We start from the raw sequence: 12500 nt of genomic DNA on the forward strand, positions 1-12500 counted from the left end.
CCAGGCCCAACCCTGCTTAGCTTCCGAGATCAGTCGAGATCGGGCGCTTTCAGGGTGATATGGCCGCAGGTGTGAAAGTTTTTTATTTTACTTCTCTTATTCTGTTGCTGCTGCTGCTGCTGCTGCTGCTGCTGCTGCTTGTCGTCAGACAAAAAGAATTATAAGCCCTGGGACAGGACAGAGAAGGTGAGAAGGTTCAAATAAGGGTTTAAAGTAGACTTGGGCACCAGGGGGCTCTTCGTGTTCGTCTTCGTGCTCGTCTTCGGGGGAAAAAAAATCTTCGTATTCCGCGAATATTCGCCCGTTCCTGTCTTCTCTTCGGGCGAATATTCGCGGACATTCTTCGTGCTCGTTTAATCTTCGTTTTCCTCCTGGTTGCCTAGCAGGGGTTAATACGGGGTTAATAACACATCACAGCAGCAGCAGCTGCCGTGAAGGTACGTGTGTGCAGCTCTATTGGTCGTTTCGGCAGGGGGCTGGTCTGGCATCAACGAGTGAATTGCAGAACTGCAGAATGCACTTCATTCGTTGATGGCAGGCGAGCCCCCTGCCGAAACGACCAATAGAGTTGCACACACATACCGAGGTGTACTGTCCATAGATGTTTAATAAAAGAATAGGGAATATTTTACATTTTTAAATTGATTTTGGACCACTTTACATGCCTAACATTTGCTACCTATTTACAATGGCATACTTTGCAACAACCCAACTTACTTATTGGACAGGACTGGAAAATAGCAGGACTGTCCACCAAAATCTTGGGTGTGTTGGCAGGTATGCTGATGGAAAAATGTTGGACAAGAACTAAAAAATAGCTTAGGGTTAATGTACGGTTATGTTTAAGATTAGTAGCAGTGCACTGGTTTGGTTAAAGATGGATTATGTCTAAATAATAATAATTTAATTTTAATGTTTTTTTTAAAAAAAAAATAGGGGTTTATTTAAATGTATTTTAAAGTTAGATTTATTATTTAGTACTTGATTATATTTATTAAATGTTTATAGTAGCGTTACCTACCGAGCTATACCTACCTATGTGTATTTGCATTTTGCATACCTAGTTTAGCTAAATTAGATGGGACAGGACTGGAAAAAAGCAGGACTGTCCCTGAAAAAGTTGGGTCTGTTGGCAGGTATGTGGATGGAAAAATGTTATAGGGTGAAGTGTGAGTTATAGTGTTAATGTAATGCTATTAGTGAGTGAAGGCCAGGGCAAATAACAAGGAAAAGGTCCTTGTGTTTTGTGCATTGTAAGTGTGTGTGTATGTGTGTTATGTGTGATGTCACTGTGTGTTATATGTGTTATATGTGTTATTGTGTGTGTTATGTTTGGTTGGTTGTGTATCAGAAGGAAAATAATGAAATGGAAAAGGAAATGGGAAAGGCAAATGAGTGGGCAATTGGCGACCCGCTCACCTGTTTCACCCCAGGGCAAAGCACCCAAACACTGTCAGTCTTAGACGTTTGGCAGCAGACTTCCAGAGCTCAGACACAAGGCCCTAGCGTAAGCTGGCCACTCCGGCGGAGGTAGCAGGCGTTGCCACACCGCAAACAGAGGCAGCCAGGGGGGAGAAACTGCCCTTACCATTAGGGACATTTTGGGCATGACTCTAGCCAGGAAGCGAACTGGCAGAGAAGAGATGCTGGCACCACCACCAGCAGCAGCATTGAAAAGGCGAATGAGTGGGCAATTGGCGACCCACTCACCTGTTTCACCCCAGGGCAAAGCACCCAAACACTGTCAGTCTTAGACGTTTGGCAGCAGACTTCCAGAGCTCAGACACAAGGCCCTAGCGTAAGCTGGCCACTCCGGCGGAGGTAGCAGGCGTTGCCACACCGCAGACAGAGGCAGCCAGGGGGGAGAAACTGCCCTTACCATTAGGGACATTTGATTCATGACACTAGCCAGGAAGCGAACTGGCATCGAAGAGACACTGGCACCACCACCAGCAGCAGAATTGGGAAAGGCGAATGAGTGGGCAATTGGCGACCCACTCACCTGTTTCACCCCAGGGCAAAGCACCCAAACACTGTCAGTCTTAGACGTTTGGCAGCAGACTTCCAGAGCTCAGACACAAGGCCCTAGCGTAAGCTGGCCACTCCGGCGGAGGTAGCAGGCGTTGCCACACCGCAGACAGAGGCAGCCAGGGGGGAGAAACTGCCCTTACCATTAGGGACATTTGATTCATGACACTAGCCAGGAAGCGAACTGGCATCGAAGAGACACTGGCACCACCAGCAGCAGCAGCAGCAGCAGAATTGGGAAAGGCGAATGAGTGGGCAATTGGCGACCCACTCACCTGTTTCACCCCAGGGCAAAGCACCCAAACACTGTCAGTCTTAAACGTTTGGCAGCAGACTTCCAGAGCTCAGACACAAGGCCCTAGCGTAAGCTGGCCACTCCGGCGGAGGTAGCAGGCGTTGCCACACCGCAGACAGAGGCAGCCAGGGGGGAGAAACTGCCCTTACCATTAGGGACATTTGATTCATGACACTAGCCAGGAAGCGAACTGGCATCGAAGAGACACTGGCACCACCAGCAGCAGCAGCAGCAGCAGAATTGGGAAAGGCGAATGAGTGGGCAATTGGCGACCCACTCACCTGTTTCACCCCAGGGCAAAGCACCCAAACACTGTCAGTCTTAAACGTTTGGCAGCAGACTTCCAGAGCTCAGACACAAGGCCCTAGCGTAAGCTGGCCACTCCGGCGGAGGTAGCAGGCGTTGCCACACCGCAGACAGAGGCAGCCAGGGGGGAGAAACTGCCCTTACCATTAGGGACATTTGATTCATGACACTAGCCAGGAAGCGAACTGGCAGAGAAGAGACACTGGCACCACCACCAGCAGCAGAATTGGGAAAGGCGAATGAGTGGGCAATTGGCGACCCACTCACCTGTTTCACCCCAGGGCAAAGCACCCAAACACTGTCAGTCTTAGACGTTTGGCAGCAGACTTCCAGAGCTCAGACACAAGGCCCTAGCGTAAGCTGGCCACTCCGGCGGAGGTAGCAGGCGTTGCCACACCGCAGACAGAGGCAGCCAGGGGGGAGAAACTGCCCTTACAATTAGGGACATTTTGGGCATGACTCTAGCCAGGAAGCGAACTGGCAGAGAAGAGATGCTGGCACCACCACCACCACCACCACCACCACCAGCAGCATTGAAAAATTGGAAAGGCGAATGAGTGGGCAATTGGCGACCCACTCACCTGTTTCACCCCAGGGCAAAGCACCCAAACACTGTCAGTCTTAGACGTTTGGCAGCAGACTTCCAGAGCTCAGACACTAGGCCCTAGCGTAAGCTGGCCACTCCGGCGGAGGTAGCAGGCGTTGCCACACCGCAGACAGAGGCAGCCAGGGGGGAGAAACTGCCCTTACCATTAGGGACATTTGATTCATGACACTAGCCAGGAAGCGAACTGGCATCGAAGAGACACTGGCACCACCAGCAGCAGCAGCAGCAGCAGAATTGGGAAAGGCGAATGAGTGGGCAATTGGCGACCCACTCACCTGTTTCACCCCAGGGCAAAGCACCCAAACACTGTCAGTCTTAGACGTTTGGCAGCAGACTTCCAGAGCTCAGACACAAGGCCCTAGCGTAAGCTGGCCACTCCGGCGGAGGTAGCAGGCGTTGCCACACCGCAAACAGACGCAGCCAGAGGGGAGAAACTGCCCTTACCACTAGGGACATTTTGGGCATGACTCTAGCCAGGAAGCGAACTGGCAGAGAAGAGATGCTGGCACCACCACCACCACCAGCAGCAGCATTGAAAAATGGGAAAGGCGAATGAGTGGGCAATTGGCGACCCACTCACCTGTTTCACCCCAGGGCAAAGCACCCAAACACTGTCAGTCTTAGACGTTTGGCAGCAGACTTCCAGAGCTCAGACACAAGGCCCTAGCGTAAGCTGGCCACTCCGGCGGAGGTAGCAGGCGTTGCCACACCGCAGACAGAGGCAGCCAGGGGGGAGAAACTGCCCTTACAATTAGGGACATTTTGGGCATGACTCTAGCCAGGAAGCGAACTGGCAGAGAAGAGATGCTGGCACCACCACCAGCAGCAGCATTGAAAAGGCGAATGAGTGGGCAATTGGCGACCCACTCACCTGTTTCACCCCAGGGCAAAGCATCCAAACACTGTCAGTCCTTGGCGTTTGGGAGCGGACTTCCAGAGCTCAGACACAAGGCCCTAGCGTAAGCTGGCTACATTGGCGGAGGTAGCAGGCGTTGCCACACCGCAGCAAGTGCAACCAGGGGGGAGAAACTGCCCTTACCATAAGGGACAATTAAGGCATGACACTAGCCAGGAAGCGAACTGGCAGAGAAGAGATGCTGGCACCACCAGCAGCAGCAGCAGCAGCAGCAGCATTGGAAAAGGCAAATGAGTGGGCAATTGGCGACCCACTCACCTGTTTCACCCCAGGGCAAAGCATCCAAACACTGTCAGTCCTTGGCGTTTGGGAGCGGACTTCCAGAGCTCAGACACAAGGCCCTAGCGTAAGCTGGCTACATTGGCGGAGGTAGCAGGCGTTGCCACACCGCAGCAAGTGCAACCAGGGGGGAGAAACTGCCCTTACCATAAGGGACAATTAAGGCATGACACTAGCCAGGAAGCGAACTGGCAGAGAAGAGATGCTGGCACCACCAGCAGCAGCAGCAGCAGCAGCAGCAGCAGCAGCAGCAGCATTGGAAAAGGCAAATGAGTGGGCAATTGACGACCCGCTCACCTGTTTCACCCCAGGGCAAAGCATCCAAACACTGTCAGTCCTTGGCGTTTGGGAGCGGACTTCCAGAGCTCAGACACAAGGCCCTAGCGTAAGCTGGCTACATTGGCGGAGGTAGCAGGCGTTGCCACACCGCAGCAAGTGCAACCAGGGGGGAGAAACTGCCCTTACCATAAGGGACAATTAAGGCATGACACTAGCCAGGAAGCGAACTGGCAGAGAAGAGATGCTGGCACCACCAGCAGCAGCAGCAGCAGCAGCAGCAGCAGCAGCAGCAGCATTGGAAAAGGCAAATGAGTGGGCAATTGACGACCCGCTCACCTGTTTCACCCCAGGGCAAAGCATCCAAACACTGTCAGTCCTTGGCGTTTGGGAGCGGACTTCCAGAGCTCAGACACAAGGCCCTAGCGTAAGCTGGCTACATTGGCGGAGGTAGCAGGCGTTGCCACACCGCAGCAAGTGCAACCAGGGGGGAGAAACTGCCCTTACCATAAGGGACAATTAAGGCATGACACTAGCCAGGAAGCGAACTGGCAGAGAAGAGATGCTGGCACCACCAGCAGCAGCAGCAGCAGCAGCAGCAGCAGCAGCAGCATTGGAAAAGGCAAATGAGTGGGCAATTGACGACCCGCTCACCTGTTTCACCCCAGGGCAAAGCATCCAAACACTGTCAGTCCTTGGCGTTTGGGAGCGGACTTCCAGAGCTCAGACACAAGGCCCTAGCGTAAGCTGGCTACATTGGCGGAGGTAGCAGGCGTTGCCACACCGCAGCAAGTGCAACCAGGGGGGAGAAACTACCCTCACCATCAGGGACATTCGAGGCATGACACTAGCCAGGAAGCGAACTGGCATTGAAGAGAGACACTGGCACCACCACCAGCAGCAGCAGAATTGGGAAAGGCGAATGAGTGGGCAATTGACGACCCGCTCACCTGTTTCACCCCAGGGCAAAGCATCCAAAAACTGTCAGTCCTTGGCGTTTGGGAGCGGACTTCCAGAACTCAGACACAAGGCCCTAGCGTAAGCTGGCTACACCGGCGGAGGTAGCAGGCGTTGCCACACCGCAGCAAGTGCAACCAGGGGGGAGAAACTACCCTCACCATCAGGGACATTCGAGGCATGACACTAGCCAGGAAGCGAACTGGCATTGAAGAGAGACACTGGCACCACCACCAGCAGCAGCAGAATTGGGAAAGGCGAATGAGTGGGCAATTGACGACCCGCTCACCTGTTTCACCCCAGGGCAAAGCATCCAAAAACTGTCAGTCCTTGGCGTTTGGGAGCGGACTTCCAGAACTCAGACACAAGGCCCTAGCGTAAGCTGGCTACACCGGCGGAGGTAGCAGGCGTTGCCACACCGCAGCAAGTGCAACCAGGGGGGAGAAACTACCCTCACCATCAGGGACATTCGAGGCATGACACTAGCCAGGAAGCGAACTGGCATTGAAGAGAGACACTGGCACCACCACCAGCAGCAGCAGAATTGGGAAAGGCAAATGAGTGGGCAATTGACGACCCGCTCACCTGTTTCACCCCAGGGCAAAGCATCCAAAAACTGTCAGTCCTTGGCGTTTGGGAGCGGACTTCCAGAACTCAGACACAAGGCCCTAGCGTAAGCTGGCTACACCGGCGGAGGTAGCAGGCGTTGCCACACCGCAGCAAGTGCAACCAGGGGGGAGAAACTACCCTCACCATCAGGGACATTCGAGGCATGACACTAGCCAGGAAGCGAACTGGCATTGAAGAGAGACACTGGCACCACCACCAGCAGCAGCAGAATTGGGAAAGGCGAATGAGTGGGCAATTGACGACCCGCTCACCTGTTTCACCCCAGGGCAAAGCATCCAAAAACTGTCAGTCCTTGGCGTTTGGGAGCGGACTTCCAGAACTCAGACACAAGGCCCTAGCGTAAGCTGGCTACACCGGCGGAGGTAGCAGGCGTTGCCACACCGCAGCAAGTGCAACCAGGGGGGAGAAACTACCCTCACCATCAGGGACATTCGAGGCATGACACTAGCCAGGAAGCGAACTGGCATTGAAGAGAGACACTGGCACCACCACCAGCAGCAGCAGAATTGGGAAAGGCAAATGAGTGGGCAATTGACGACCCGCTCACCTGTTTCACCCCAGGGCAAAGCATCCAAGCACTGTCAGTCCTTGGCGTTTGGGAGCAGACCTACAGAACTCAGACACAAGGCCCTAGCGTAAGCTGGCTACACCGGCGGAGGTAGCAGGCGTTGCCACACCGCAGCAAGTGCAACCAGGGGGGAGAAACTACCCTTACCATCAGGGACATTCGAGGCATGACACTAGCCAGGAAGCGAACTGGCATTGAAGAGAGACACTGGCACCACCACCAGCAGCAGCAGAATTGGGAAAGGCGAATGAGTGGGCAATTGACGACCCGCTCACCTGTTTCACCCCAGGGCAAAGCATCCAAGCACTGTCAGTCCTTGGCGTTTGGGAGCAGACCTACAGAACTCAGACACAAGGCCCTAGCATAAGCTAGCTACACCGGCGGAGGTAGCAGGCGTTGCCACACCGCAGCAAGTGCAACCAGGGGGGAGAAACTACCCTTTCCATTAGGGACATCTGAGGCATGATTTCAGCCAGGAAGCGAACTGGCAAAAGATACTGGCACCACCACCAGCAGCAGCGTTGGAAACGGAAAAAGGTGAATGAGTGGGCAATTGACGACCCACTCACCTGTTTCACCCCAGGGCAAAGCATCCAAAGACTGTCAGTCCTAGGCGTTTGGGAGCGGACTTACAGAGCTCAGACACTAGGCCCTAGCGTAAATTGGCTACACCAGCGGAGGTAGCAGGCATTGCCACACCGCAGCAAGTGCAACCAGGGGGAGAAACTACCTTAAACATTAGAGAGAAAAAATTTAACTTTCCAAGCTAAGAGCTGGGTAACCCAATTTGGGCAGATTGAATTTAAGAAAGGCAATCTGCTCCATCAGATGAGGTGCCATGCGTGAGCGCTGTGGACTCAGTATGTTTCCAGTCATAGAAAACACGCGCTCACTTTGAACAGTGGTTGGCGGACATGATAGAAGCTGCTGCGCAACCCATGAGAGTGCAGGCCACACACTCTTCTTTTCATCCCAGTAGCTAAGAGGATCAACATTAGGAGCAGAAGGAACTTCACAGAGGTAAAGTTTGACCATTTCAGCAGCACTACTCTCCTTTCTGCTGCTAGCTCTGTCAGATGGTCCAACTATACTGCCAAGTGCCTCTTCCCAAAACGCAGCTGCTCCACTCAGCTGTGTTGTGCTGCTTGTGGCACTGCTGCTGATGCTGCTGCTAGGGGTAGCAGACCACATCATCTCTTCCTCCTCCTGCACCTCACCCTCCTCGGACAGCATTCCCATTTTACGCTGCCAGTCACGCACCTTGTTGACCAATTGCTCCCGGTAGCTACTGAGAACATTGAATTTCAAAGCTAGCTTTCCCTTAATTCTTGGATCACAAAGGCACGCTAGCATCATTTCGGGACTCTCTTCCATTCGCTTGCGAAGGTGTACTTTTAGCAGATCCTTCAGCTTCCTGACTATGGCTGCTACGTCAGGATGTAGAGTGCCACCTTGAACAGCCTCACGGTTTCCAAGGAACACATCCATCTTGCTGCCTAGATGGGAGAACACTGGGATTACCTGGGCCAGACTGGCAGTGTTTGAGCTTAAATTTTCTGTGGCATCCCTGAATGGTTTAAGGACTGCCACTAGCTGGGCGATCACTGTCCAATCCTCCCTATTCAATGGAGAGGTAATCCCAATATTGTGCTCTGAGGCAAGATTATGGATTGCCCTCTGCTGCTCCAAAATCCTCTCTAGCATGTCTAACGTGGAGTTCCACCGTGTACTGACATCCTGACGTAGGCAGTGTACGGGAAGACCTGACCTCTCTTGCTCTTCCCTCAAAAGTTGGCTAGCCTTAACACTATGGTGAAAGTGCCCAGCGATCTTTCTGCAGCGGGACAGAACTACTGCTGCCACATTAGTTCCTTCTGACATTGCTGCCTTCACTACAAGATGGATGATGTGGGCTGCACAGCGCACACCAACAATATGACCATCTCGCAGCGCTTTCACCATATTGGCACCTCCGTCAGTTACCACAAAACCAACTTCAACATTGGTGCCCGCCTCTGCTCCCACCCAAAGGCTAAACATTTTCCTCATCGCATGCAGAATGTTTTGGGAAGTGTGCTTTTCATCCATCACTTCTGCATGGAGAAGGAAAGATCGGTAGCCTGCTGCAGCAGCTTCCTTAGACACACCGGGCTGCCACCAGTGTGCTGTCAAAGAAAGAAAGGCATGCTGGCCGCTAGGTGCACTCCACAAATCTGTAGTGAAATGAACAGACTGACCAGCAGCCTTGGAAAGCTCCTCTTTCACTGCTGCAACACAGGACCGATACAATGAGGGGACAATGTTCCTGCTGAAAGTGGAACGTGACGGAACTGTATATTGTGGAGCCACAGCCGCCATCAATTGTTTGAAAGGCTCCCCTTCGATCATAGAGAAGGATGCCCCTCCAACAGCAATGAACTGACCAATCAGTCGCGTTACTTTATTGGCCTGCTGTTTGGGCATTGACCTTTTGGATTGGAATGCCACAAATTGTTCCAGGGTGGGCTGGACATGCAGTGCTCCAACCTGCCTTGGTCTCTGGCTGCCAGCACTAGTTGCTGCTGCTGCTGCTGCTGCTATTGGCTCAGAAGAAGAAGCTGTTGGGGTTTTTCCACGGCCACCAGCTATGCTGCCTGCACTAAGTTTTACCTCTGCATCTTTCCCCAATAGCACAGCGTTGTGTTGAGTGCTGAGGTGATGCTTCATGCTAGCACTGGTAAAATGGCCAGACACTTTCCCTCTGCTTATTAGCTTCCCACAATGTTTGCACTTTCCATAGCGCCCTTCTTCAACATTTTCAAAGTGCTCCCAAATTGGGGCGCGCATAGCCTTGGAGTGTGCCTTGGGTGCTGCTCTTACTGCTCGGGGTGGATCAACAGAGGCAGAACTAGTGGTGGTGGGACTGGTGGTAACAGTACTGGCCATAGTGGGACTGCTAATTGCTTTAGATTTGCTAGGTTTTGCTGCTGCTGCTGGTGGTGGTGATGGTGATGATCGTAGCGGAGAAGGTGGAGGCTCAGGGGAAAATTGTGCACTAGTCATTTGGACACTGCTCCCTGAGGAATCTGATTCCTGACCACTCATCTCCTCTACTTCCTCTGGCTCATAGTCTAGCTCTTCATTAGCCAGATCGAATGGAATTCCTGCTAGGCTGGAGCTAAGACTGATATCGTCGTGAGACTCGTGACTAGTAGTAGTGCGAGCAGGAAGAATAGACTCTGCACTTGGCCTCTCAGTCTCAGGCTCCTCTGCTACCTCGCTAGGTGGAGTTCCACTATGTGTAGCCCTCTCTCTAACTGTCTTTACAAAAATTTTGTAAGGACTTGGTGGCTTGCTAGAGGTACTAGGAGGACATGGCGTGGCGGTACCAGTGGGAACAGTAGGCGCAGCACTAGTGGTGGTAGAGGCGGGGGTGGTGGTGGTGGTGGTTTTCCCTACAAAGGAATGAGATCGCTTTGGTTTGGGACCCCTCTGAGTCTTGCTGCTAATTTGGCTCTGCTTGGTACCTTGCATGCTGCTGGTGGATGGGGAAGATGCTGCTTGGGGCAAAAGGCACTTCTTTTTAGTCACTGGGCTGGTACTACTTGTGCTACCCTTTAACTTTGAACGTGCTTCTGGTGCTTTAGGCTTTCCGTAAAAAACCATAGAGCTTGTGGGCCTAGCCGCACTACTACTGCCTGCTTTTGGTGCCTTTCCTTTACTTGATGATCCTTCAAGCAATGCTTCCCCAAATGATAAGCGAGAGCTTGGCCTACTTGGCCGACTAGACTGACGCAAAGGCTGCATCTTAGAGCTGGTGGTGGTGCTGGTGGTGGTGCTGGTGGTGGTGGTGGTGGTGGTGGTGGTGGTAGATGGAGCTTGTCCCTCCTTAGTCCCAAAAGGAGGATCCATTTCAAATTTTGTGTTGTGTGTGTAGTGTAGTGTAGTGTAGTGTAGTGTAGTGTTTAAAAAACTATAAAAAAAAAAATAAAAAAATAAAAATAAAAAAAAGGAAAAACGAATTAAAGACAAAAAAATTAGAGGAAGTTCTCTTCAGTGCTACTGCTTAAAAAGTAAAACTATGCACTACTGCACTGTGCTGTGTGCAATCTGCCAAAATCCTAAAGTTATTTAAATTATTAACTCAAGATTAACTATTTAATAACTAGCAGTATTTTATTTTTAATTTGAATTTACACGGGCCTAAGAGCTTAGCCTACTACTATGCTAGCCTAAAGCTATATTTCCTTACTATAAGTCTACCTCTAGGCAGACGCTCTCAAACCCACTAAGCTAAAGTGAGGTTAAATCAGATTCAGTATATGATTTATTAATTAATATTAAGTTATATAATATTAATAGATTAGAACTAATTTACTTATATATTATGTATTATAGATAGAAGAATATAGATTATGAATTAGAATTTAGAATTAGAATTACTTATATTATAGATTATGAATTAGAATATTATTATTTATAATATATTATAGATTAAGATTAAAGAAGATTAGAATTATTTTAGTACTACAGCTAGTAGCTTGAAGCTTTGCTTAGTACAGCTCGTCACAGTCAATTTTTCTTGAAAAGAATTAGAAATAAAATAAAATGTCACAGCAAAACAGTTATCTTCACTGCTTGCTGCACTCACTAGCCCAACAAGTTCACTTCACTGATGGACTGAGGTGAGCAAAACACTAAGGGTACTTTTAATAAAATTGAAATAAAATGTAAAATAAATGAGAAAATCTTTGCAAAACAGTTAACGTCACTGCTTGCTGATCAAAAAAAAACACAGCACTTATGCGGCTGCACTCACTAGCCCAACAAGTTCACTTCACTGATGGACTGAGGTGAGCAAAACAAATGAAATAAAATGAAAGATTAATTAAGAAAAATTGACTTGGTCTCTTACTGTTGCTAAAACAAAGCACAAACTATAGAGCTGCAGCACCAGTACTAATAAGATTAGCTGAACTATACGCTAGTAGTAATTAATTAATATTATTACTTTTATTTATAGCTAATTTAATTAACTATTAAGATAAGAAAGAATTAGAGAATTATTGATATTACTGATTTTAGATTAGACACTAGTAGATGTTCTGAATGTCTACAGTACACTCTACACTAGTATACTATTACTAACTATAACTGACAAATATATATATTTTATAATGAATTCAATTATTAATTATATTAATTAATATTACTGATTTTAAATTAGACACTAGTAGATGAATGTCTACAGTACACTCTACACTAGTATACTATAGTATATATATATATATGACTGACAAATATATATATATATATAATATTATAATGAACTATTAAATTATAGATTCTATTAAATTGTAATTTATAAATTCTATTTAATTTATTTAAGCAGGACAGGCAATAGGCACTAGTGCCAGCCCAGGGCAAGGGCACCCCAGTGCCACTGAGGCACTGGGTGCACTGTCAACTCAACAGCACTTACACTAAAGTTGATGACAAATTAATTTTAAAAAAATTAAATTAATCAAATTATTATTATTAAATTAATTATATTAAGTAGCACTGAAGTGAGGATGAAGTACACTGTGAGAAAGGCTTACCAGTCTCACACAGAACAGAACAATCTCTCTCTGTAACGCTCGGATGCAGCACAGCAGTG

General features: G+C 49.4%; 1 non-coding gene across 1 annotated transcript in view; it reads right to left on the minus strand.

The window, feature by feature from the left end:
- LOC128464195 (5S ribosomal RNA) overlaps positions 1-71 on the minus strand; it is a 119-nt gene extending 48 nt beyond the window's left edge. The window contains exon 1 of the ribosomal RNA XR_008344045.1: positions 1-71. This exon is cut by the window's left edge and continues 48 nt beyond it. This is a non-coding gene — a ribosomal RNA (5S ribosomal RNA).
- Positions 72-12500: the final 12429 nt, after the last annotated feature.

Source organism: Spea bombifrons, chromosome 9, assembly GCF_027358695.1.
Source record: "Spea bombifrons isolate aSpeBom1 chromosome 9, aSpeBom1.2.pri, whole genome shotgun sequence".
In the NCBI taxonomy this organism is placed as follows: domain Eukaryota; kingdom Metazoa; phylum Chordata; class Amphibia; order Anura; family Pelobatidae; genus Spea; species Spea bombifrons.